General features: G+C 42.7%; 1 pseudogene; it reads right to left on the bottom strand.

Annotated features, from left to right (window-relative positions):
* Positions 1 to 112: 112 nt before the first annotated feature.
* LOC135519498 (interleukin-1 receptor type 1-like) overlaps positions 113 to 22,631 on the bottom strand; it is a 37,144-nt pseudogene continuing 14,625 nt past the window's right edge.

The raw sequence follows: 22,631 nt of genomic DNA, 5'->3' as shown, positions 1-22,631 counted from the left end.
TGTAGCTTAGTGACTCAAGCAGGGAGGTGTAGTCTACCTTGGCATCTGTCTCCACCAGGACCACCCGGAGCCCATGTTGGATCAAAGCATCATATAGGCCAATCTGTTGGTCTTAGCCAGGGTGGTCCTGCAGCTTCTTTTGCAGTGGTAACTGGTAATCAGGATTCATGTTGGAGTCCAGAGGGGATCCACTCTGGGCTGACAGGAGGATTATGAGTCGTCTGCTTCTCTGTAAAGTATCAAATCAAATGTATTTATATAGCCCTTCATACATCAGCTGATATCTCAAAGTGCTGTACAGAAACCCAGCCTAAAACCCCAAACAGCAAGCAATGCCGGTTTTGAAGCACGTTGGCTAGGAAAAACTCCCTAGAAAGGCCAAAACCTAGGAAGAAACCTAGAGAGGAACCAGACTATGAGGGGTGGCCAGTCTTCTTCTGGCTGTGCCGGGTGGAGATTATAACAGAACATGGCCAAGATGTTCAAATGTTAATAAATGACCAGCATGGTCAAATAATAGGTCTGGGACAGGTAGCACGTCCGGTGAACAGGTCAGGACTCCATAGCCGCAGGCAGAACAGTTGAAACTGGAGCAACAGCACGGCCAGGTGGACTGGGGACAGCAAGGAGTCATCATGCCAGATAGTCCTGAGGCTTGGTCCTACGGCTCAAGTCCTCCGAGAGAAAGAAAGAAAGAGAAAAAGAGAGAATTAGAGAGAGCATACTTAAATTCACACAGGACACCGGATAACACAGGAGAAGTAGTCCAGATATAACAAACTGACCCTAGCCCCCTGACACATAAACTACTGCAGCATAAATACTGGAGGCTGAGACAGGAGGGGTCAGGAGACACTGTGGCCCCATCCAATGATATCCCAGGACAGGGCCAAACAGGAAGGATATAACACCATCGACTTTTCCAAAGCACAACCCCCACACCAGTAGAGGAGTATCTTCAACCGCCAACTTACCATCCTGAAACAAGGCCGAGTATAGCCCACAAAGATCTCTGCCACGGCACAACCCAAGGGGGGCGCCAACCCAGACAGGAAGATCACATCAGTGACTCAACCCACTCAAGTGACGCACCCCTCTTAGGGACGGCATGAAAGAGCACCAGTAAGCCAGTTACTCAGCCCTGTAATAGGGTTAGAGGCAGAGAATCCCAGTGGAAAGAGGGGAACCGGCCAGGCAGAGACAGCAAGGGCGGTTCGTTGCTCCAGAGCCTTTCCGTTCACCTTCACACTCCTGGGCCAGACTACACTCAATCATATGACCCACTGAAGAGATGAGTCTTCAGTAAAGACTTAAAGGTTGAGACCGAGTTTGCGTCTCTCACATGGGTAAGCAGACCATTCCATAAAAATGGAGCTCTATAGGAGAAAGCCCTGCCTCCAGCTGTTTGCTTAGAAATTATAGGGACAATTAGGAGGCCTGCGTCTTGTGACCGTAGCGTACGTGTAGGTATGTACGGTAGGACCAAGTCAGAGAGATAGGTAGGAGCAAGCCCATGTAATGCTTTGTAGGTTAGCAGTAAAACCATGAAATCAGCCCTTGCCTTGACAGGAAGCCAGTGTAGGGAGGCTAGCACTGGAGTAATATGATCAAATGTGTTGGTTCTAGTCAGGATTCTAACAACGGTATTTAGCACTAACCGAAGTTTATTTAGTGCTTTATCCAGGTAGCCGGAAAGTAGAGCATTGCAGTAGTCTAACCTAGAAGTAACAAAAGCATGGATAAATTTTTCTGCATCATTTTTGGACAGAAAGTTTCTGATTTTTGCAATGTTACGTAGATGAAAAAAAGCTGTCCTTGAAACAGTCTACATATGTTCGTCAAAAGAGAGATCAGGGTCCAGAGTAATGCCAAGGTCCATCACAGTTTTATTTGAGACGACTGTACAACCATTAAGGTTAATTGTCAGATTCAACAGAAGATCTTTTTGTTTCTTGGGACCTAGAACAAGCATCTCTCTCACTTCCTTATGTCTGAAACACAGACTTCTTGCGAGGGCAATTTTGGGGCTTCACTATGTTTCATTGAAATGTACAGCTGTGTGTCATCCGCATAGCAGTGAAAGTTAACATTATGTTTTCGAATGACATCCCCAAGAGGTCAAATATATAGTGAAAACAATAGTGGTCCTAAAACGGAACCTTGAGGAACCCCTAAATTTACAGTTGACTTGTCAGAGGACAAACCATTCACAGAGACAAACTGATATCTTTCCGACAGATAAGATCTAAACCAGGCCAGAACTTGTCCGTGTAGACCAATTTGGGTTTCCAATCTCTCCAAAAGAATGTGGTGATCGATTTTATCAGTTCCAAGTTAAGAGACTGATATTTGAGCGCGGCACAAATCATGCTTCATTGACAGCATGGCCAATGTTGACTGTTTAGAATTTTAAACTAGGAAAAAATAGCCTTAATCTTAGACTTGGGACCACACAGCCACTCCACTGAATAGCAGGCTAGTGATTGCTTCGCAATGCTTGCAGTTAGCCACACTGATTCCTTCCAAACCACTCATTGAATTTGCATCCAATGTGCGTCTTTATGTTGAATGGCCGATGAGCACCAATACACTTTGTCTATCATTTCTCTTCCTTATTTCTCTTTATATGATAAGGATTAAAAAGGATTGGCCAGTAGAGTATCGACTTGATTCATGAGGATGACTGCTAGCTAGACTTTGAAAGTATGATGTAGATCAGTCCAATCAAAGCTATTGTAGATTTAATGTGATTTGACGTCATTTTATCTGTGGCCAATGATGTTGAGCCTCTTCGAAGGGCACTTCTAATGTAACTCTATGGCAGTACCCAAGTGTCTTGAATTTTCTAGCTCTACCCTTAGACTTGGCAGTGACGTAGTGTTCCCATGAGTGACAGAACACTGAGCCAATCACAGCGCAACGCTTCGTATTTTCTGCTGGTTTGCCCCACCACCACAGAAAGCACTGAGCTAGGCTAAAACACCTGAATTTTGTAACTGCCTTAATCAAGAAAACAAAAAAGAGGCCATGTTTGTATGTGGCTTTATTAACTCAATGATATATATATTTTTTAACATTATTTGCAAACTGATGTGTGACACATATTAATGCCAAAATAACATGCAAAACAGGCAAGCCCCCAAAAAAACAAAACATTTTGGCTCTGCCCCACCTGCCCTGAATGACAAGTCGCAACTGGGCGGCACCCACATCTCCATAAAATAACCTTCCAGAAATGAACATCTTCCACTCTTAATGTGCAGGTGATGGGTTATGTGATGCGTAAAAGACACTGCTGGCTAGTGGCAAGGTGGAACGCATGACTTGTTCATTCGTCAGAACAGAAATGTTGGCCTATACGCCTACAGGAGGGAGCTGTTGAGGATAGTTTGCATTGAAGTATATTTGCCATTGCTAAAGCAACTTGAATTATCTGAATGGTACTCTCTTTGTTTTTTGTTTTTTACTGGTGAAGAAACAACTGAGCCAGCCGAATAAAACGTTTTGGTTGTACTAGATTTTTGACACTAGCACCCCAATTTCACTTTCGGTTACGTTTTATTTTTCTCAGCATCTTTTAAATCTTTTTTTTTTGTATTACATGGTATGGCATTGTATATTCCCCTCAGGCTTTAAAGGGATGATTTTTGACCATATATGATTAATTAGGAGCATTTTGAAATGCAAATAGCCAAGGTCGTGCACAAGCACTGAGGCTGAGAACAATTGGTATTTATCAATGGTTATTTTATACTGGTGTGCGTATGACACTCATAGGATTGTTTGATAAATCACACTTTTTCTATGCATATGAACATTCTCTAAATTCCATTCGTAAGTAGTATTTTTAGAATAGTTTCTACGCAATATTGATTAATGAGGCCCCAGGAATCTTTTGTGACCATGGGAGATTTCTACGTTTACTCACCTCTCTTTTTGGGCACAAGGTTGTTCAGTTTCCTATAGGCCAACACCAGGTCCACTTTACAGCCATAGAAAATACCAGGCAGAGACACATGCACGTGTAGAAACCACTGTGAATGGCTAAAAGGGAAGGAAGTGAGATATAATGGTATCACATTCTGTGCTGACAGACAGTAGCTACGAGTCTAAGCTACTGTTACAATAACAGCACCTTACATCAAATCTCTCACAAATGGCAAGGCCAATGTCCTGTTCAAACAGACTCTTATGAGCGATTTGAAGTCTTTCATGTTACTAAGGAGTGTGTTTGGGGTCCTACCTGGTTGGCGCAGTAGCAGCTCTATGTCCCGACCCAGGACATTCCTGGCGATGCAGCTGATAGGCACATTGAGGAATTTAGAACGGACCTCATAGTGGACTGGCCATAGACCCCACTGCTCCTAAAAAGGCTGAGGGTCAGATGGTGACAGAGTGAGATGGTCACAGTGTAGGACAGAGCTCTATACACACACACACACACACACACACACACACACACACACACACACACACACACACACACACACACACACACACACACACACACACACACACACACACACACACACACACACACAAACTCTTGCTCACATGCACACAGACGAACAAACAATCACACACAAACTCACGCACAAACACATCTCTAAAAAGATACATACTGAGATGCAGTGTATACTACATGTTTTAAAAGAGTACTCACATTGTTGTCTTTGTCACGTTGAGCTGTTCTATGTGGTCAGTATGTCTTCCATCCAGAACATAGAGCTCTCTGACTCCGTACCTTCACCGACCCCAAGAAACGCTGAACAGACCAGCTCTATCCTTGAGCCTGCCATCAAACAGAAAACAGCGGCTGTGACATGGCCCAGAAAGACTGAATTACCCAGCAGTCTTCACACCAGATTTCTATTAAACACTACTGTTCAAGGGATGAGCGATAGCCTTATCTACAAAAAAGCAAGACGTCATAATTTCACACTTGGTTCAACCACAACGGTTTCCTTTCTGGGGTCGGCTAACTTGGGGTCGCAACAGGACTTTTCTTCACATGCACAGACCACACAGCTAAAGTCAGATAAAGCCAATATCATCAGGTAAACGGAAATGCTGCAAAAGGTACACGTTTACAAATCACCTAATTATCACCAAATATGTCAAAAAATTATACACATTATACAATTTCACACTTTGTTGCAGCCACAGAAAGTGTGGTGAGAAAAAATATATTTTCATTGAATTGAAATGGAGGTACAACTTTACCTTTGTTAAATATGAGCTGAGTGCTGTGGCGGTGGTGAGGGGTTTTCCCTGCAGAGAGAACTCTACTAGGCAGGTGTAAATTACAGCATGGCTCTCAGTGGTATTGATCACCCAGAGCCTCTTCAGACCATCTTCTTCAATGATCTTCTCTCCATGCTGGTCGACAGGGCTACAGTCCTGCATAGCCCATCGGAGATGCTGCGTGTCAAAGTTAGCTCACACAATCCTATCTACTTATCCCACAATAGAAATGTCATCAATGTTTTTTATTAAGTTACCAATTTTGAGCAACTGACATTCATGACAGGCAAGGCAGTTAGTTAAGCTAAACAACAGTTCAGTCATGACTGTATTATGTCCATTGTCACAAGCTGATGTCAGCTACTATCAATCTGTTACGTTATTACTATGACATTGTAATGCATGCCAGGCCAGAGGCGGTCGGTGCCGTTTAAGATGAGGATTATTTTTCATTTTATGAGCATAGCCATATTTCTATTACTGTATATTGGATGACTGTCATTCATATTCCATTGACCCAGTTCAATGTAACATTGATAGGTTTAGGCTACTACATGATAATTTTCCCTATACCCATCATGAGGTTGCTACAACCTAGCCTATGAATGAAAGTTTACAGGTCAAGAGAAGAATTTGAGTAATCAAGGTGACAGACAATGACACATTCAGTACCTCCTTGCACTCTTGCCTGTATCTAGCTGATCTAGGGTGTAATCATTAGTCCAACAGTTGCAAACGACAGTTTATATTGGACTAATTCAGCTATGTTTATCCCCGTTTCATTCCGTTTGCTTCTGTTTAAGTTTTTCTTTCAACAGCATTGACGGAATGAATACAGTGTGGCCAAAAGTTTTGAGAATTACACAAATATACATTTTCACAAAGTCTGCTGCCTCAGTTTGTATGATGGCAATTTGCAAATACTCCAGAATGTTATGAAGAGTGGTCAGTTGAATTGCAATTCATTGCAAAGTCCCTCTTTGCCATGCAAATGAACTGAATCCCAAAAAATCATTTCTACTGCATTTCAGCTCTGCCAGAAAAGGACCAGCTGACATCATGTCAGTGATTCTCTCATTAACACAGGTGTGAGTGTTGACGAGGACAAGGCTGGAGATCACTCTGTCATGCTGATTGAGTTTGAATAACAGACTGGAAGCTTCAAAAGGAGGGTGGTGCTAGGAATCATTGTTCTTCCTCTGTCAACCTTTAAGGAAACACATGATGGCAACATTGCTTTGCACAAAAGGGGCTTCACAGGCAAGGATATTGCTGCCAGTAAGATTGCACATAAATCAATCATAAATCATCATTTATCATCAAGAACTTCAAGGAGAGCGGTTCAATTGTTGTGAAGGCTTCAGGGTGCCCAAGAAAGTCCAGCAAGTGTCAGGACCGTCTCCTAATGTTGATTCAGCTGTGGGATCGGGGCACCACCAGTACAGAGCTTGCTCAGGAATGGCAGCAGGCAGGTGTGAGTGCATCTGCCCGCACAGTGAGGTGAAGACTTTTGGAGGATGGCCTGGTGTCTAGAAGGGCAGCAAAGAAGCCACTTCTCTCCAGGAAAAACATCAGGGACACACTGATATTCTGCAAAAGGTACAGGGATTGGACTGCTGAGGACTGGGGTAGTCATTTTCTCTGATGAATCCCCTTTCCGATTGTTTGAGGCATCTGGAATAAAGCTTGTCCGGAGAAAACAAGGTGAGTTCTACAATCATGTCTGTGTCATGCCAACAGTAAAGCATCCTGAGCCCATTCATGTGTGGGGTTGCTTCTCCGCCAAGGGAGTGGGCTCACTCACAATTTTGCCTAAGAACACAGCCATGGATAACGAATGGTACCAACACATCCTCCGAGAGCAACTTCTCCCAACCATCCAGGAACAGTTTGGTGATGAACAATGCCCTTTCCAGCATGATGGAGCACCTTGCTGTGAGGCAAAACTGATAACTAAGTGGCTCGGGGAACAAAACATTGATATTTTGGGTCCATGGCCAGGAAACTCCCCAGACCTTAATCCCATTGAGAACTTGTGGTCAATCCTCAAGAGGCGGGTGGATAAACAAAACCCCACAAATTCTGACAAACTCCAAGCATTGATTATGCAAGAATTGGCTGCCATCAGTCAGGATGTGGCCCAGAAGTTAATTGACAGCATGCATGACAGAAAAAGAAGGGTCAACACTGCAAATATTGACTCTTTGCATCAACTTCATGCAATTGTCAATGAAAGCCTTTGACACTTATGAAATCCTTGTAATTATACTTCTGTTGTCCATAGTAACATCTGACAAAAATATCTAAAGACACTGAGGCAGAAAACTTTGTGAAATGTATATTTGTGTCATTCTCAAAACCTTTGGCCACAACTGTACACCCTTGGTCACATATCAAACACAGTTCACTTTCATAGTAGCCACATACAAACAGCATGAACCTTATACTTGTTGCATAATTCCTTCTCACGTTTACGTGCTCTCCTCCTCTCACTTTTTCCCACCACTTGTGGACTTCAGTGCACAACACATCAGCTGTCTGTGACCAGGCCAAACAACCTTTCCAAGCCAAACCTTCATACAGTATCCTAACCACTAACCGCTACACACAGCATACATCAGTGTCACCATATTAGCTAACGTCCTAGTCAACATACTTACTAGAAGTAACCCGTTAGTATACCCGCTACAATCAAGCAGTACAGTGTACAGTCAGCAAGCAGTTTAGCAGTTACACCGACAAGCCCCAATGGCAATACGTTTATAAAACCAAAAGCTTACCTGGACTTGGAAGAGTTCCCGTATTGGATAGCCATAGCCAGCTAGTTAACATAGAATCCCTCTCTGTTTGAGCCGGTTGTTTGAGTAGGCTAAACTAGCTATCTACATCCGCTAGCTAAGCAAGTGAAAGTGAAAAAAAATCCAGCAAAATATAGATAGCTCTCTCTCTCTTGTTTCTCATGATTCTCCAATTTTTCAAAACTGTTCAACTACTGTCTTTATCTCTCTTTGAGTCAACTACTGACCACATTTTATGCAGTGCTAGCCAGCTGTAGCTTATGCTTTTAGAACTAGATTCAATTTCTGATACTTTGATTGAGTGGACAACGTGACAACCTCCGGAAGTTGTCATAATTACTGTGTAAGTCTATGGAAGGCGTTGAGAACCATAGGTCTCCTAGGTTTTGTATCGAAGTCAATGTACACAATGGTACTACCCTACAGAGTGCTTTTGAGGCTACTGTAGACCTTCATTGCTAAATAGTGTGTTTTAATAAATTGTTTGGTGACAAGTGACTATGTTATTTGGTGACATGTTTGTTTTACAATTTTTATTTTTCTGAAATTCACTGAGGAGGATGGTCCTCCCATTCATCCTCTGAGGAGCATCCACTGCTTTAAGACAGGGCTCTTCAAGTAGGGTATTATGGTATGTGTGTCTAGTGGGGTGTCTGCCCTAACCTTGAACCATCGGATGTGTGCTGTGGGGTCCAGACGAAGAACATCTTGCTGTCTGTAGAACACCACTTCTGTCACGTTCTGACCTTAGTTCTTTTGTTATGTCTTTGTTGTAGTATGGTCAGGGCGTGAGTTGGGTGGGTTGTCTATGTTAGTTTTTCTATGATTTGCTATTTCTGTATTTGGCCTGGTATGGTTCAGAGGCAGCTGTCAATAGTTGTCCCTGATTGAGAACCATAGTTTGCGAGCCTGTTTTCTATTGTGTTTCGTGGGTGATTGTTTTCTGTTTTCTGTTGTGTGTCTGCACCAGCCAGAACTGTTTTCGGTCGTTCTCTTTGTTAGTTTGGTTATTTCCGTGTTCATTTAATAAATATGGACACATACCACGCTGCACCTTGGTCCTCACCTTCTTCCACCAACCATGGCCGTTACAACTTCACTAGTCCCCTTGGATACAGCCCTGTTCTCAGCTGGGACAGGACAGGGCCCAGGGTCCATAGACAGCACAAACTCCATCTCCCATGATCCAGTAGGGTACCTGTGTTGTAATACACATGAATATATGACCAGAGTACTCCATTTACTATTGTAACAGTGAAGTTGAGAAGTATTAATGTGAGACGTGAATAGATTTAGTATTTGGAAACCAATCACCTCATCTCAAACTCTGATTGTGATATTACCTCAAACATTCTTGAAGTCACTTTAGAAACTAAAATAAATTAACAAAGGTATTTGACAACTACATCCAGTAACATGCAGAGGTTTCTTACCTGCTCTCACAGGTGTAGTGTCTGCTATGGGAGGTGTGGGCATGTAGAAACCTTAGAACCTCCCCTCTGACCTCCACCCCAGAGGTCATGTTCAGGGTCTGGTCCCCCCCTCTGTTCCAGGTCACAGTGGTACGATTCTCAATGGCATCACCACACTTCAGCTGGAAGAAGTGACCTGCACTGATGTATTGGGTTTCTATTGCCCCCTGGTGTTCTGGATGACACAGTGAAAAGGTTCTTATTACAGGTTTATGTCAACTTAATATGATTTCATCAATCTAATTTAGAAGAAGCAGCACTTAAAATGAATGACTCGCTGAGAAAACTGAAACCCAACTGCCTGTCAAACAAAGTCAGCTGCATCCACAAACAATCAGCTGTGAACCACTAGTGGGTCCTGACCAGGTCCTGACCTGTTCAAGACACTCCAAGCAGGAAATGAAACTGCTGACGAGGGTGCTGCATATCTGTCTGCATGCAGAATAGAAAGGCAAATCAATTGTATTGTCACCCCACATGACACTACTTATCTGTGCGTGTCTATCATGTTACCTGTAAGCTTTCCTTTATCAATGCAGATAATGTTTGGCTAATGGTCTTGCCCTAGGACATACAGTATATTATAAACTGGGTGGTTCGAGCCCTGAATGCTGATTGGCTGACAGCCGTGGTATATCAGACCGTCCACCACGGGTATGACAAAACATTTAATTTTACTGCTGTAATTACGTTGCTAACCAGTTTATAATAGAAATAAAGCACCTCGGGGGGTTGTGGTATATGGCCAATATACCAGGGCTAAGGGATGTGTCCAGACACTCTGCGTTGCCTCGTGCCTAAGAACAGCCCGTAGTCATGGTAAATTGTCCATTTACAACACCCCCTCTGGCCTAATTGCTTAAGTATACCTATCAGAGAGATGTTTGGAGGGTGTAAACAGTTCAGAAAGTGGGAGAAATATTTTAGAAACAAGGCCAGTGGGTCGGCCTTGCAGAGAATTAACCTGAAACAAGCTTTTCTTCTGACGCACATTTCAGATTTTGACTGTATTCAGGTAGACAGGATATACAAAAAGAGACAAACATTTAAAAGAGGCTTTCAAAACGAAATAGTGAAGGGGATAGACAGAGGGGGGTATATATATCTACAGTATAGTTTTTGATTTGTTAAAAAAGTTTGAAATATCCAATAAATGTCGTTCCACTTCATGATTATGTCCAACTTGTTGTTGATTCTTCACAAAAAAATACAGTTTTATATCTTTATGTTTGAAGCCTGAAATGTGGCAAAAGGTCACAAAGTTCAAGGGGGCCGAATACTTTCGCAAGGTACTGTACCTGCTGGAGTGCGTGCTGCTATGGTGACCAGTGAGCTGAGATAAGGCGGGGCTTTACCTAGCAGAGACTTGTAGATAACCTGTAGCCAGTGGGTTTGGCGACGAGTATGAAGCGAGTGCCAGCCAACGAGAGGGTACAGATCGCAATTGTGGGTAGTGTATGGTGCATCCAGTTTGTTGAGTAGAGTGTTGGAGGCTATTTTATAGATGACATCACCGAAGTCGAGGATAGGTAGGATGGTCAGTTTTACGAGGGTATGTTTGGCAGCATTAGTGAAGGATGCTTTGTTGCAATATAGATTTAATTTTGGATTGGAGATGCTTAATGTGAGTCTGGAAGGATAATTGACAGTCTAACCAGACACCCAGGTATTTGTAGTTGTCCACATATTCTAAGTTATTCTAAGTCAGAGCCGTCCAAGGTAGTGATGCTGGACGGGCGAGCAGGTGCGGGCAGTGATCGATTGAATAGCATGCATTTAGTTTTACTTGCGTTTAAGAGCAGTTGGTGGCCACGGAAGGAGAGTTGTATGGCATTAAAGCTTGTCTGGAGGTTAGTTAACACAGTGTCCAAGGAGGGGCCAGAAGTATACAGAATGGTGTCGTCGACGTAGAGGTGGATCAGAGAATCACCAGCAGCAAGAGCAACATCATTGATGTATACAGAAAACAGAGTCGGCCCGAGAATTGAACCCTGTGGCACACCCATAGAGACTGTAGGAGGTCCGGACAACAGGCCCTCCGATTTGACACACTGAACTCTATCAGAGAAGTAGTTGGTAAACCAAGCGAGGCAATCATTTGAGAAACCAAGGCTGTTGAGTCTGTCAATAAGAATGTTGTGACTGACAGAGTCGAAAGCCTTGGCAAGGTTGATGAATACGGCTGCACAGTATTGTCTCTTATCGATGGCGGTTATGATGTCGTTCAGAAGCTTGAGCGTGGCTGAGGTGAACCCATGACCAGCTCTGAAACCAGATTGCATAGCGGAGAAGGTATGGTGGGATTCGAAATGGTCAGTAATCTGTTTGTTAACTTGGCTTTTGAAGACCTTAGAAAGACAAGGTAGGATAGATATAGGTCTGTAGTAGTTTGGGTCTAGAGTTTCACCCCCTTTGAAGAGGGGGATGACCGCGGCAGCTTTCCAATCTTTGGGAATCTCAGACGATACAAAAGAGAGGTTGAACAGGCTAGTAATAGGGGTTGCAACAATTTCGGCAGATAATTTTAGAAAGAGAGGTTCCAGATTGTCTAGGCCGGCTGATTTGTAGGGGTCCAGATTTTGGAGCTCTTTCAGAACATCAGCTATCTGGATTTGGGTAAAGGAGAAATGGTGGGGGCTTTGGCGGGTTGCTGTGGAGGGTGCCGGGCAGTTGACCGGGGTAGCGGTAGCCACCTGGAAAGCATGGCCAGCTGCAGCGAATGCTTATTGAAATTCTCAATTATAGTGGATTTATCGGTGGTGACATTGTTTCCTAGCCTCAGAGCAGTGGACAGCTGGGAGGACGTGCTCTTATTCTCCATGGACTTTACAGTGTCCCAGAACTCTTTTGAGTTAGTACTACAGGATGCAATTTTCTGTTTTAAAAAGCTTGCCTTAGCTTTTCTAACTGCCTGTGTATATTTGTTCCTAACTTCCCTGAAAAGTTGCATATCACGGGGGTTATTCGATGCTAATGCAGAACGCCACAGGATGTTTTTGTGCTGGTCAAGGGCTGACAGGTCCGGAGTGAACCAAGGACTATATCTATTCCTAGTTCTACATTTTTTGAGAGGGGCATGCTTATTTAAGATGGTTTGGAAGGCACTTTTAAAGAATAGCCAGGCATTATCTACTGACGGGATGAGGTCAATGTCATTCCAGGATACCCTCGCCAGGTCGATTAGAAAGGAGTGCTCGCAGAAGTGTTTCAGGGAGCATTTGACCGTGATGAGGGGTGGTCGTTTGGTCACAGATCCATTGCGGATGCAGGCAATGAGGCAGTGATCGCTGAGATCTTGATTGAAAACAGCAGAGGTGTATTTGGAGGTTGAGTTAGTTAGGATGACATCTATGAGGGTGCCCGTGTTTACTGATTTGGGGTTGTACCTGGTAGGTTCATTGATAATTTGTGTGAGATTGAGGGCATCAAGCTTAGATTGTATTGGATGGATGGGGCGTTAATCATGTCCCAGTTTAGGTCACCTAGTAGCACGAGCTCAGAAGATAGATGGGGGGCAATCAATTCACATATGGTATCGAGGGCACAGCTGGGGGCAGAGGGAGGTCTATAGCAAGCGGCAACAGTGAGAAAGTTGTTTCTGGAAAGGTGAATGTTTAGAAGTAGAAGCTCAAATTGTTTGGGTACATACAGATAGTAATACAGAACTCTGCAGGCTATCTTTGCAGTAGATTGCAACACCGCCCCCTTTGGCAGTTCTATCTTGGCGGAATACGTTATAGTTAGCGATGGAGTTGGTGGTTTTCCTAAGCCAGGATTCCGTCACGGCTAGGACATCTGGGTTGGCAGAGTGTGCTAAAGCAGTGAGTAAAACTAATTTTGGGAGTATGCTTCTAATGTTAACATGCATGAAACCAAGGCTTTTACGTTTACAGAAGTCAAGCCACCTGGGGGGTGGGAGTGGAGCTAGGCACTGCAGGACCTGGATTAACCTCCACATCACCAGAGGAACAGAGGAGAAGTAGGATAAGGGTACGGCTAAAGGCTATAAGAACTGGCCGTCTAGCACGTTTGGAACAGAGTAAAAGGAGCAGGTTTCTGGGCACGATAGCATAGATTCAAGGCATAGTGTACAGACAAAGATAAGGTAGGATGTGAGTACATTGGAGGTATAGTCTCTCGAGATGTTTAAACCAGGTGATGTCATCGCATATGTAGGAGGTGGAACAACATGGTTGGTGAAGGCATATTGAGCAGGGCTAGAGGCTCTACAGAGAAATAAGACAGTAGTCACTGTCCCATTCACAGGGCAAAATGGAAGGCTGTTCCACAAGTAAACTCAGCAAAAAAAAGAGAAGTCCAATTTTCAGGACCCTTTCTATCAAAGATAATTTGTAATTTGTATCCAATTAACTTCACAGATCTTCATTTTAAAGGATTTAAACACTGTTTCCCATGCTTGTTCAATGAACCATAAACAGTTAATGAACACGCACCTGTGGAACGGTCATTAAGACACTAACAGCTTACAGATGGTAGGCAATTAAGGTCATAGTTATGAACACTTAGGACACTAAAGAGGCCTTTCTACTGACTCTGAAAAACACCAAAAGAAAGATGCCCAGGGTCCCTGCTCATCTGCGTGAACATGTCTTAGGCATGCTGCAACGAGGCACGAGGACTGCAGATGTGGCCTGGTTAATAAATTGCAATGTCCGTAGTGTGAGACGCCTAAGACAGCGCTACAGGGAGACAGCTGATCGTCCTCGCAGTGGCAGACCACGTGTAACAACACCTGCACAGGATCGGTACATCCGACCATCACACCTGCGGGACAGGTACACGATGACAACAACAACTGCCCGAGTTACACCAGGGACGCACAATCCCTCCATCAGTGCTCAGACTTTTCGAAATAGGCTGGACTGAGGGCTTGTAGGTCTGTTGTAAGGCAGGTCCTCACCAGACATCACCGGCAACAACGTTGCCTATGGGCACAAACCCACCATCGCTGGACCAGACAGGACTGGCAAAAAGTGTTCTTCACTGACGAGTCATGGTTTTGTCTCACCAGGGGTGATGAACGGATTCATGTTTATTGTCAAAGAAATGAGCGTTACACCAAGGCCTGTACTCTGGAGCGAGTTTGATTTGGAGGTGGAGGGTCCATCATAGTCTGGGGCAGCGTGTCACAGCATCATCGGACTGACCTTGTTGCCGTTGCAGACAATCTCAACGCTGTGCATTACAGGGAAGACATCCTCCTCCCTCATGTGGTACCCTTCCTGCAGGCTCATCCTGACATGACACTCCTGCATGACAATACCACAAGCCATAATGCTCGTTCTTTGCGGGATTTCCCGCAAGACAGGAATGTCACATGGTCAGCAAAGAACCAGCAATCCCATTGAGCATGTCTGGGACCTGTTGGATCGGAGGGTGAGGGCTAGGGCCATTCCCCCCAGAAATGTGCATGTACCTTGGTGGAAGAGTGGGGTAACATCTCACAGAAATAACTGGCAAATCTGGTGCAGTCCATGAGGAGGAGATGCACTGCAGTACTTAATGCAGCTGGTGGCCACTCCAGATACCAGAGTTGGGACCAAGTCACTGTTTTACAAGTCACAAGTAAGTCTCAAGTCTTAGGACTTAAGTCCAAGTCAAGTCCCAAGTCAAGACAGGCAAGTCTGAGTCAATTCTCAAGTCAAGACCGTCAAGCATCAACTCAAGTCTCAAGTCGTAAACTTTGAGTTTCGAGTCCTAAACAAGTCATAATGTGCTCTTCACATAATGTGCTCTTCACATTCAAATGTAATACCATGTCATTTTTTTAACAAGAGTAATAGTTAGTAATAGTTTACGCAAATCATGAATGCTTTTAAAAATATCTCTATATTTATTACTTTGCAAATAAACATTATATTTCCACGGAAAAACATGGGTAGCCATGAGAAAGACCCCCCAATAGTGATCGACTATCGAGGATCGCTATGGGGGGCAATCGGGCGATGGAGGCTTGTACACAATCGCTCAACCTTAACACACACACACTCTCTGTGTGGTTACAGTAGGCTAATGTATGTCAATGGTTTTAGGAACAGGGTAGCCTAGTGGTTAGAGCATTGGACTAGTAACCGAAAGGTTGCAAGTTCAAACCCCCGAGCTGACAAGGTACAAATCTGTCGTTCTGCCCCTGAACAGGCAGTTAACCCACTGTTCCTAGGCCGTCATTGAAAATAAGAATTTGTTCTTAACTGACTTGCCTAGTGAAATAAAAAATTAAAATTAAAACATCAAGCAGGATTTAGGCTACCAACTGCCTAGCCAGTTGTAGCTCAATCTCGGGTGCAATGATTACATTGCCACACTGACTGTATGGAGGCTCATTGCAATCCGTTTTTTGTTGATACAGCGTTTGGGGTATCATCTTTCCAAGGGCTCCATCTGAATTCACCTGCCGACATTCCTCTGCACTGCAACGCACACCTTTTTCTCAGCTGACGCAATTTGATTGGCTGCTGTCCGATTGAAACTGTAATCCGTTAAATGAAGAGTTGATGCGCTACATACTTTTTTTAATAGGATCATTTTTTATATTTGGGCTTGAGGACGGTATCAAGTCAGGTCGAGTCATAAGGCTCAAGTCCAACTCAAGTCACGAGTCATTGGTGTTAAAGTCAAAGTCGAGTTGCAAGTCATCATATTTGTGACTCGAGTCTGACTCGAGTCCAAGTCATGTGACTCGAGTCCATACCTCTGCCAGATACTGACTGTTACTTTTCAGTTTGACCGCCCATTTGTTCAGGGACACATTATTCCATTTCTGTTAGTCACATGTCTGTCTCAGTTGTTGAAACTTGTTATATTCATACAAATATTTACACATGTTAAGTTTGCTGAAAATAAACGCAATTGACAGTGAGTGGACATTTCTTTTTTTGCTGAGTTTAGATTTTTGTCCGTCAGCATTGTCATTCAGTGATGCTGAACCCATGAACAAATACATCTGCATAGATGAGATAGAAACATACGTCCGTTTTAGTAGAAGGGGATTAATCTTCTGAATGCATCTAAAGTAATGATCTTTTATTTTAATTACGAACCCAATTCTTAAAATCTTCTGACTCCACCCAATTTTCCAATGACATTAGAATGATTTCGCAATATGTCGCAATACGAGACTGGTAATTCTCCTGAGCAGTGTTGTTAGCCAAATGATTAAACTTGCATTTGTCGATACCACAGGGGAAATTATACATTTATTGGAATGTTCAAGTCCTTAAGTTATTTGAATGGTATCACCTCCATGCAGCTGTTCCTCCTGTTGCATCAGCCCCAATTAGATCTCCCGAGTCTACTGGTGCCTGAAAGCATGGAGGTTTTGTGTGTGTGTGTGTGTGTGTGTGTGTGTGTGTGTGTGTGTGTGTGTGTGTGTGTGTGTGTGTGTGTGTGTGTGTGTGTGTGTGTGTGTGTGTGTGTGTGTGTGTGTGTGTGTGTGTGTGTGTGTGTGTGTGTGTGTGTGTGTGTGTGTGTGTGTGTGTGTGTGTGTGTTGAGCTCCAAGATATAGTTTCCTTCAATTTGAGCAGAATTTTAAAGCTTAGCTATATTTTGCCTTTGCCTTTCATTCCTTCATTCCCACTTTTTCTTCCCCCATTCCCCATATCATGGACATTGTTGTATTTCAGTGTGCAGCACAGAAGAGGATAAGTCACTTTGATGGTGAGCATATGACATTACTTTAACTGTAACAATGTCAGTTATTTATTTGATATTGGTACATTGTCTGTTTAATTCGCTAAGCTGATGATACAATACACTAAATATTCACTGTTTGCCATTTGACATCAATCACAGGCAGGCGCATCCTGCACCCCAAAAATCTGAAGGGGTACAAAGTACTATGGGCTGTGGGGTAGTCCAGGGAGGAGCTATGCCCCCAAATCTGTAAGTTGGAGAATTGTGCATTTTTCAAACACCTGACAAGCTTTTTCCTGCAATCTAGAGCCATAACCATTATGCTTAATTAGATGCCAAAAATATGTAAAGATCGTTACACAAGCTAGCTACTCTAACTTGATTGATAGCCTGAATTTTTTTCTTGGGAGCTAGTTATGTAAGGACAGATGCTGGGAGTACAGAGAGTAAACATTTAATAAACAATGGACATAAAACAGAACACGGACAGCATCTGGACAGGAGGAAAATAAAGACATCAATGCTGACACGGGGATGAAACAGAGGAACAGAGAGATATAGGGAAGGCAATCAAAACATAAAGGAGTACAGGTGAGTCCAATGAAGCGCTGATGCGTGTAACGAAGGTGACAGGTGTGCGTAATGATGGGCAACCTGGAGTCCTCGAGCGCCAGGGAGTGGGAGCAGGAGCAGGCATAACAAGTTATGAGGTTGAGAGATTGCAAACCTATCTGGGCTAGCTAAAGCCAACTTCATACAATTGCTAAGTGGCTAGTAGTATTAGAGAGAAAAAACAAACAAACAAAATCACAAATAACAGGACAAATCTGACATGGGGCATGACGCCTCTGATCACACACTGTAAATGCAAGCAATGCCACTTTGTGAGGATCTTTCATCCTCATGATAAAGAATCCTGCCTTGCAGGATCTCTGAGCCCCATACAAATCCAGCAGTGACAGTCATCTGACAGTTTGAGATTGGCACCCCTAGCTACGCTCAGTAACTGTGTAGAGGAGGATCTGTGTTGGTATGCAACATGAAAGAGGCTAAAGGAACGACACGTCCATATAGGCATTTGACTGCACTTTTTACAATCATGTTGCAGGCGTGAAATGATCTGCCAAATTTCACTTTTCACATACTATCAAATATGAATAAGCCCAGATATGATCAGATCAACTATTATCACACAGTATGTGGTTTAATTAATGGAAAACTGCTACTGTAGGTTTTGAGTGGATCCCAGTGAGAAAGCGAATCTAAGCTTCGTCACTGTTGCCTACTTCTACTTGGCATAATTGTTTGGTTACTTTACTAGACCTCCATTTTGGTTAGGTGTATAAACAGTTATTTAGCTAATAATTTCTGAACATTTAACAAAGATTACAGTATACATAAGAAGTAAATCAGATGAAGTCCATTAATCATTTTCATAGCCTAAAATAAGAACTTTTAAATGTTTGATTGTTTGCTGTCATGTGTAAGATTTTTAGTTGACAAAGTGCTTTAATGACAATAGTGTTTCTAGTTTCCTGCCACCTGGTCTCTGCCAGTGGCTGGAGGGAGTGGTGTCAGAGATACTGGCTATAATGACGAGATGCTTATGTCTCTGCTCTAACAATGGGATTCGTTGTCCACAGGACGGAACGGTGGGATGTCAAATTCCTACCTATATCTCTCTTTTTGGTTTGGTGGATACATCTCGTTATTTGAATACTGTTTTGAGTATTCGATGAAGGGTGTTGACGTCAATTGCCTATTCAATTGCATAGACCATCTCAACAGGGTCAACTCCACAGGGTGTTTTCCAAAGTTGCCGAGATGTCACGTGCATCACACGTATATCAGTAAACTCATAATAACCTAAGCATTAAGAAACTTCTATTAGATCAAATAAGCCTCACATATCAAAATAAACATTCATTTTTATCTTGACTAAATTCGACACTCTCTCATTGGCCCCCATACAAAAACTCTTCACTTTCGTAATAATTAATGATCTGCGTAACGTGGACAGATTTTGGGTGGAGTAAACCCTCTTGATTCACCTCTTCCTCTCTGGTAGGGTGAAGTTGGCCCTAGATGCTGTTCTTGGGTCAGTTTTGCATTTCTCCCAGTAATGGTTAAGTTTAGCATTGGGGGAGGGGAATCTGATCTTAAAGGAAACTTTACCCCAGAGTGCGGCTGCAGGGTATGCTCAGGTGTAGAGCTTTATGGTTTTTGAGATTAGAATAAAAAATGTCCACCTGTATCTGTAGGAGTTTGTTGGGCTACTGTGAGCCCTAGGGTGAGTCAGGACTGATTGTCTTTCTTTTCTTTTCTTTTCTTTTCATTTCATTCATTTTTTTTATCAGCCTCCTATTTACTTTGAGGCTGGTCCAGCATTTTGTTTCAATACATCCCAGTTAGCACTGTCCGATACCGACATCCATGGATGTCTAAAATATATAATTCTGCTCACTGGGTTTCTACATTTTGTAAATACCTGCACCTGCTCTAATGCCCAAGTATTCATACTCTGTCTGTGCTTAGCTTTTCTTGCTCCTAACCTTTTATTAATCCTCTTGTATTTTGGCAGGAGCGCTGGCCCCTTGCAGGCTTATCTGCCTCAAGGATATTACTCTACTTTAGATGTCACCCTGGGTCTGAGGTAATACTGATCCATACCACCCTCTTCTCCTTGTTTTACCCAGGCAAAAACGTAACTGTTTCAACTTTGACCTGGACATGTATTATTATGTGTAGATTTACTTTCTTCAGTGCATTGATTCAATGTGAGAAACCATTAGCAGCAGGGACCACTGAGTTAGGCTACATGTATGTCCTCTTTAAATCAGTCCCAGAAACATTTGTTATCTTCAAATCTGTTTGAGCCAAATATCACCTCTGTCAAATTGAAATGTAGTTCTCTGGGCTGTTCTCATAGTAAAGTCATGTATCACAGTTTCCATTTGCACAGTTATTATACTTTGTCAGTGCTAAACATGTAATTGTTCTTCAGAGCAGATTGCTCCTGAACTTTTCCTGTCAATACTTATAAGAGATAAATTGTTCCATTTCATATTTTATTCATGCACCGGTTTGTAGAACATTATTCTAAATGTTTTTGTTTTTACTGTGGTTAATTATACCCTGTCTTGAGTTCATGTCAACAACATCTAAAGGTAATAATGAGGAATAGAAGCCATTAGTGAGTCATTACACACTGCAGTTGCTCGCCTCTTATTTTTGTGTAGAGTAATTATAGTATTTTCAAATGGATTACATCCACATATTTAGTTCCCACTTTCTCTATTATCTCTTGGTTAAAGCCACTGAAGCGGGTCTAGCTCCATCTGTTGTGGTTTGTCATAGTTACTGTCTGTATGGGATGTGTTACTTAAAAGGGTCTACTTCCTCTTTCTTATGTTTTACACACCCACCCTCCTTTACAATGGACACTACATCTTCATAATGTGGCCTGTGTGCTGTGTGTTTTATTTCTACTGCTGTTCAAGTTGAATAGTACATATATATCTTTGCTGGCATGAATTTATGAGTGAAATAAAAAAATACCTTTCAGGTTGTGAGCATATTGTAGTTTCATTTTAATGCTGACTCCACTGAAGCAGCCACTCATTGACATTTTCAATACTTTTTTATTTTTATTTTTTTACAAATGGCTGAATGAGGCTTTTAAATGCAGCTGATATTTGAATCTTGGTGCCATATGTAAACAGACGTGGCCCAGATTCCTTTGGTTTTTTGATATGACAGTAAGGTATAAAGATTTTTTAAGTTACTATCCTAAGATTATGCAAGCCAATTTTACTCCCATTGACACTCTCTTTAAACCTGAGGAAAATGGCCTTTTGCTGACAAATACATTTTTAAGTGGTTGTATTAAGGTGTGGGCTTACAGTTTTGCTTTGAAATAAGAACAGCACCATAGCTATAACACATTTCATTCGGTGTGACAGTATAAAATATATCAGGAAGCTCTGTGCTTGGCTGGGCTGTGTTGGTTGCCAGGTCTGTATGAGTGAACATGTGTGTGTTTGGAGGAGGCGTGGATAGGGAAATGTCACATTTCAGTGCGTGTGTGTGTTGAGTGTGTGTTGCCTGTCTACAGTATGTGTGCATACGTAGACGTGTGATGGGCAGTGTCATTGTGTCAGTGTCCTTGTTATTGTTTCTGTGTGTGTATGTACGTGCATGTGTGTGTCACACTGTATGTGTTTGAGTGCGATGTAGTGTACTCCACTGCAGATGTAAACAGAAGTGACATGCCTATGGTATATTTACGGGTCCTTGCCCTCTGTCTTCCCAACTCTCTCTGAACTACACTGGGGCGGCAGTGTAGCCTAGTGGTTAGAGCGTTGGACTGGTAACCAGAAGGTTGCAGGTTCCAACCCCCGAGCTGACAAGGTACAAATCTGTTGTTCTGCCCCTGAACAGGCAGTTAACCCACTGTTCCCAGGCCATCATTGAAAATAAGAATTTGTTCTTAACTGACTTGCCTGGTTAAATAAAGGTAAAAAAATAAATAAAAACTACCTTATTCTCCACCTCTGATTTTAGCAACAGCTCACTTTTGACATGTGCCCTCCTTGTTCACAGACACATTCCATGCAGAATGAAACTATTTAGTGCATAGCCACTTCTGTATGTTCTCCCAGTTTGGGTTTTTAGGTCTTCAGAGTGCTGCATGGCAGAAGTTTTTAGGTCAGTGCTCTTCTACTTTCTGCACTGCTCAGACTCTGGGGATTCAGAAATCACCGATGGGAGCTGTGCTGCTGTCAAGCAAAGCCTCTTTCAGGTTGTCACAGGCTGCAAAGGAGTCCGGTTTGTCCATCAATGTCCTGTTCTTTACTGCTGAGACTCAGTAAAGCCCCCCAAGACAGTGTATGTCCTGAGTCTCAACGTTTGTGTACCATCCATGTAGGCCTACTGATTTATCTTATTCTTTATCGCTGGCAACATTGATGTGATGTAAATGCTGAGTACTCAGATACATTAATATTACAGAGGGTATTGACTAAATACAGTATATGTGTTGTAATGATTGTCAGATTTTTCTCTCAGGCATTTAGACCAATAAATGAATTATCCCGGTAGGCCAATCGAAATTGAAATGTAATTATTTAATATTTAATTTGATATTTACAAGGAAATTAATTTGTCCACATTAAGCCAACATAATGCAAATCATTGGTGTATTTATGCTCAATGTTTTAGTACTAGGCACATCCCCTGCATGTCACTGTCAGTAATTGAGTGCATTGATTCAAGGAAAATTAAAAACTGCCTGATTATTTCACGGCAAATTGATGAGAACAGCATCAAGTCAATGTATCCATTTCCAAATCCAAATCGAATTGGAATTTGGAGTACATCTGTGACTGCTATCTCAGGCAGGCAGGCTTGCAGGCAGAGTCAGTGTGGCTGGTTTGGCCAAGCCAGTTAAAAACAGCTTGTTAT

Source organism: Oncorhynchus masou, chromosome 29, assembly GCF_036934945.1.
Source record: "Oncorhynchus masou masou isolate Uvic2021 chromosome 29, UVic_Omas_1.1, whole genome shotgun sequence".
Lineage (NCBI taxonomy): Eukaryota > Metazoa > Chordata > Actinopteri > Salmoniformes > Salmonidae > Oncorhynchus > Oncorhynchus masou.
The sequence above is the reverse complement of the archived record's forward strand: the minus strand, read 5'-3'. Positions and strand labels throughout refer to the sequence as shown.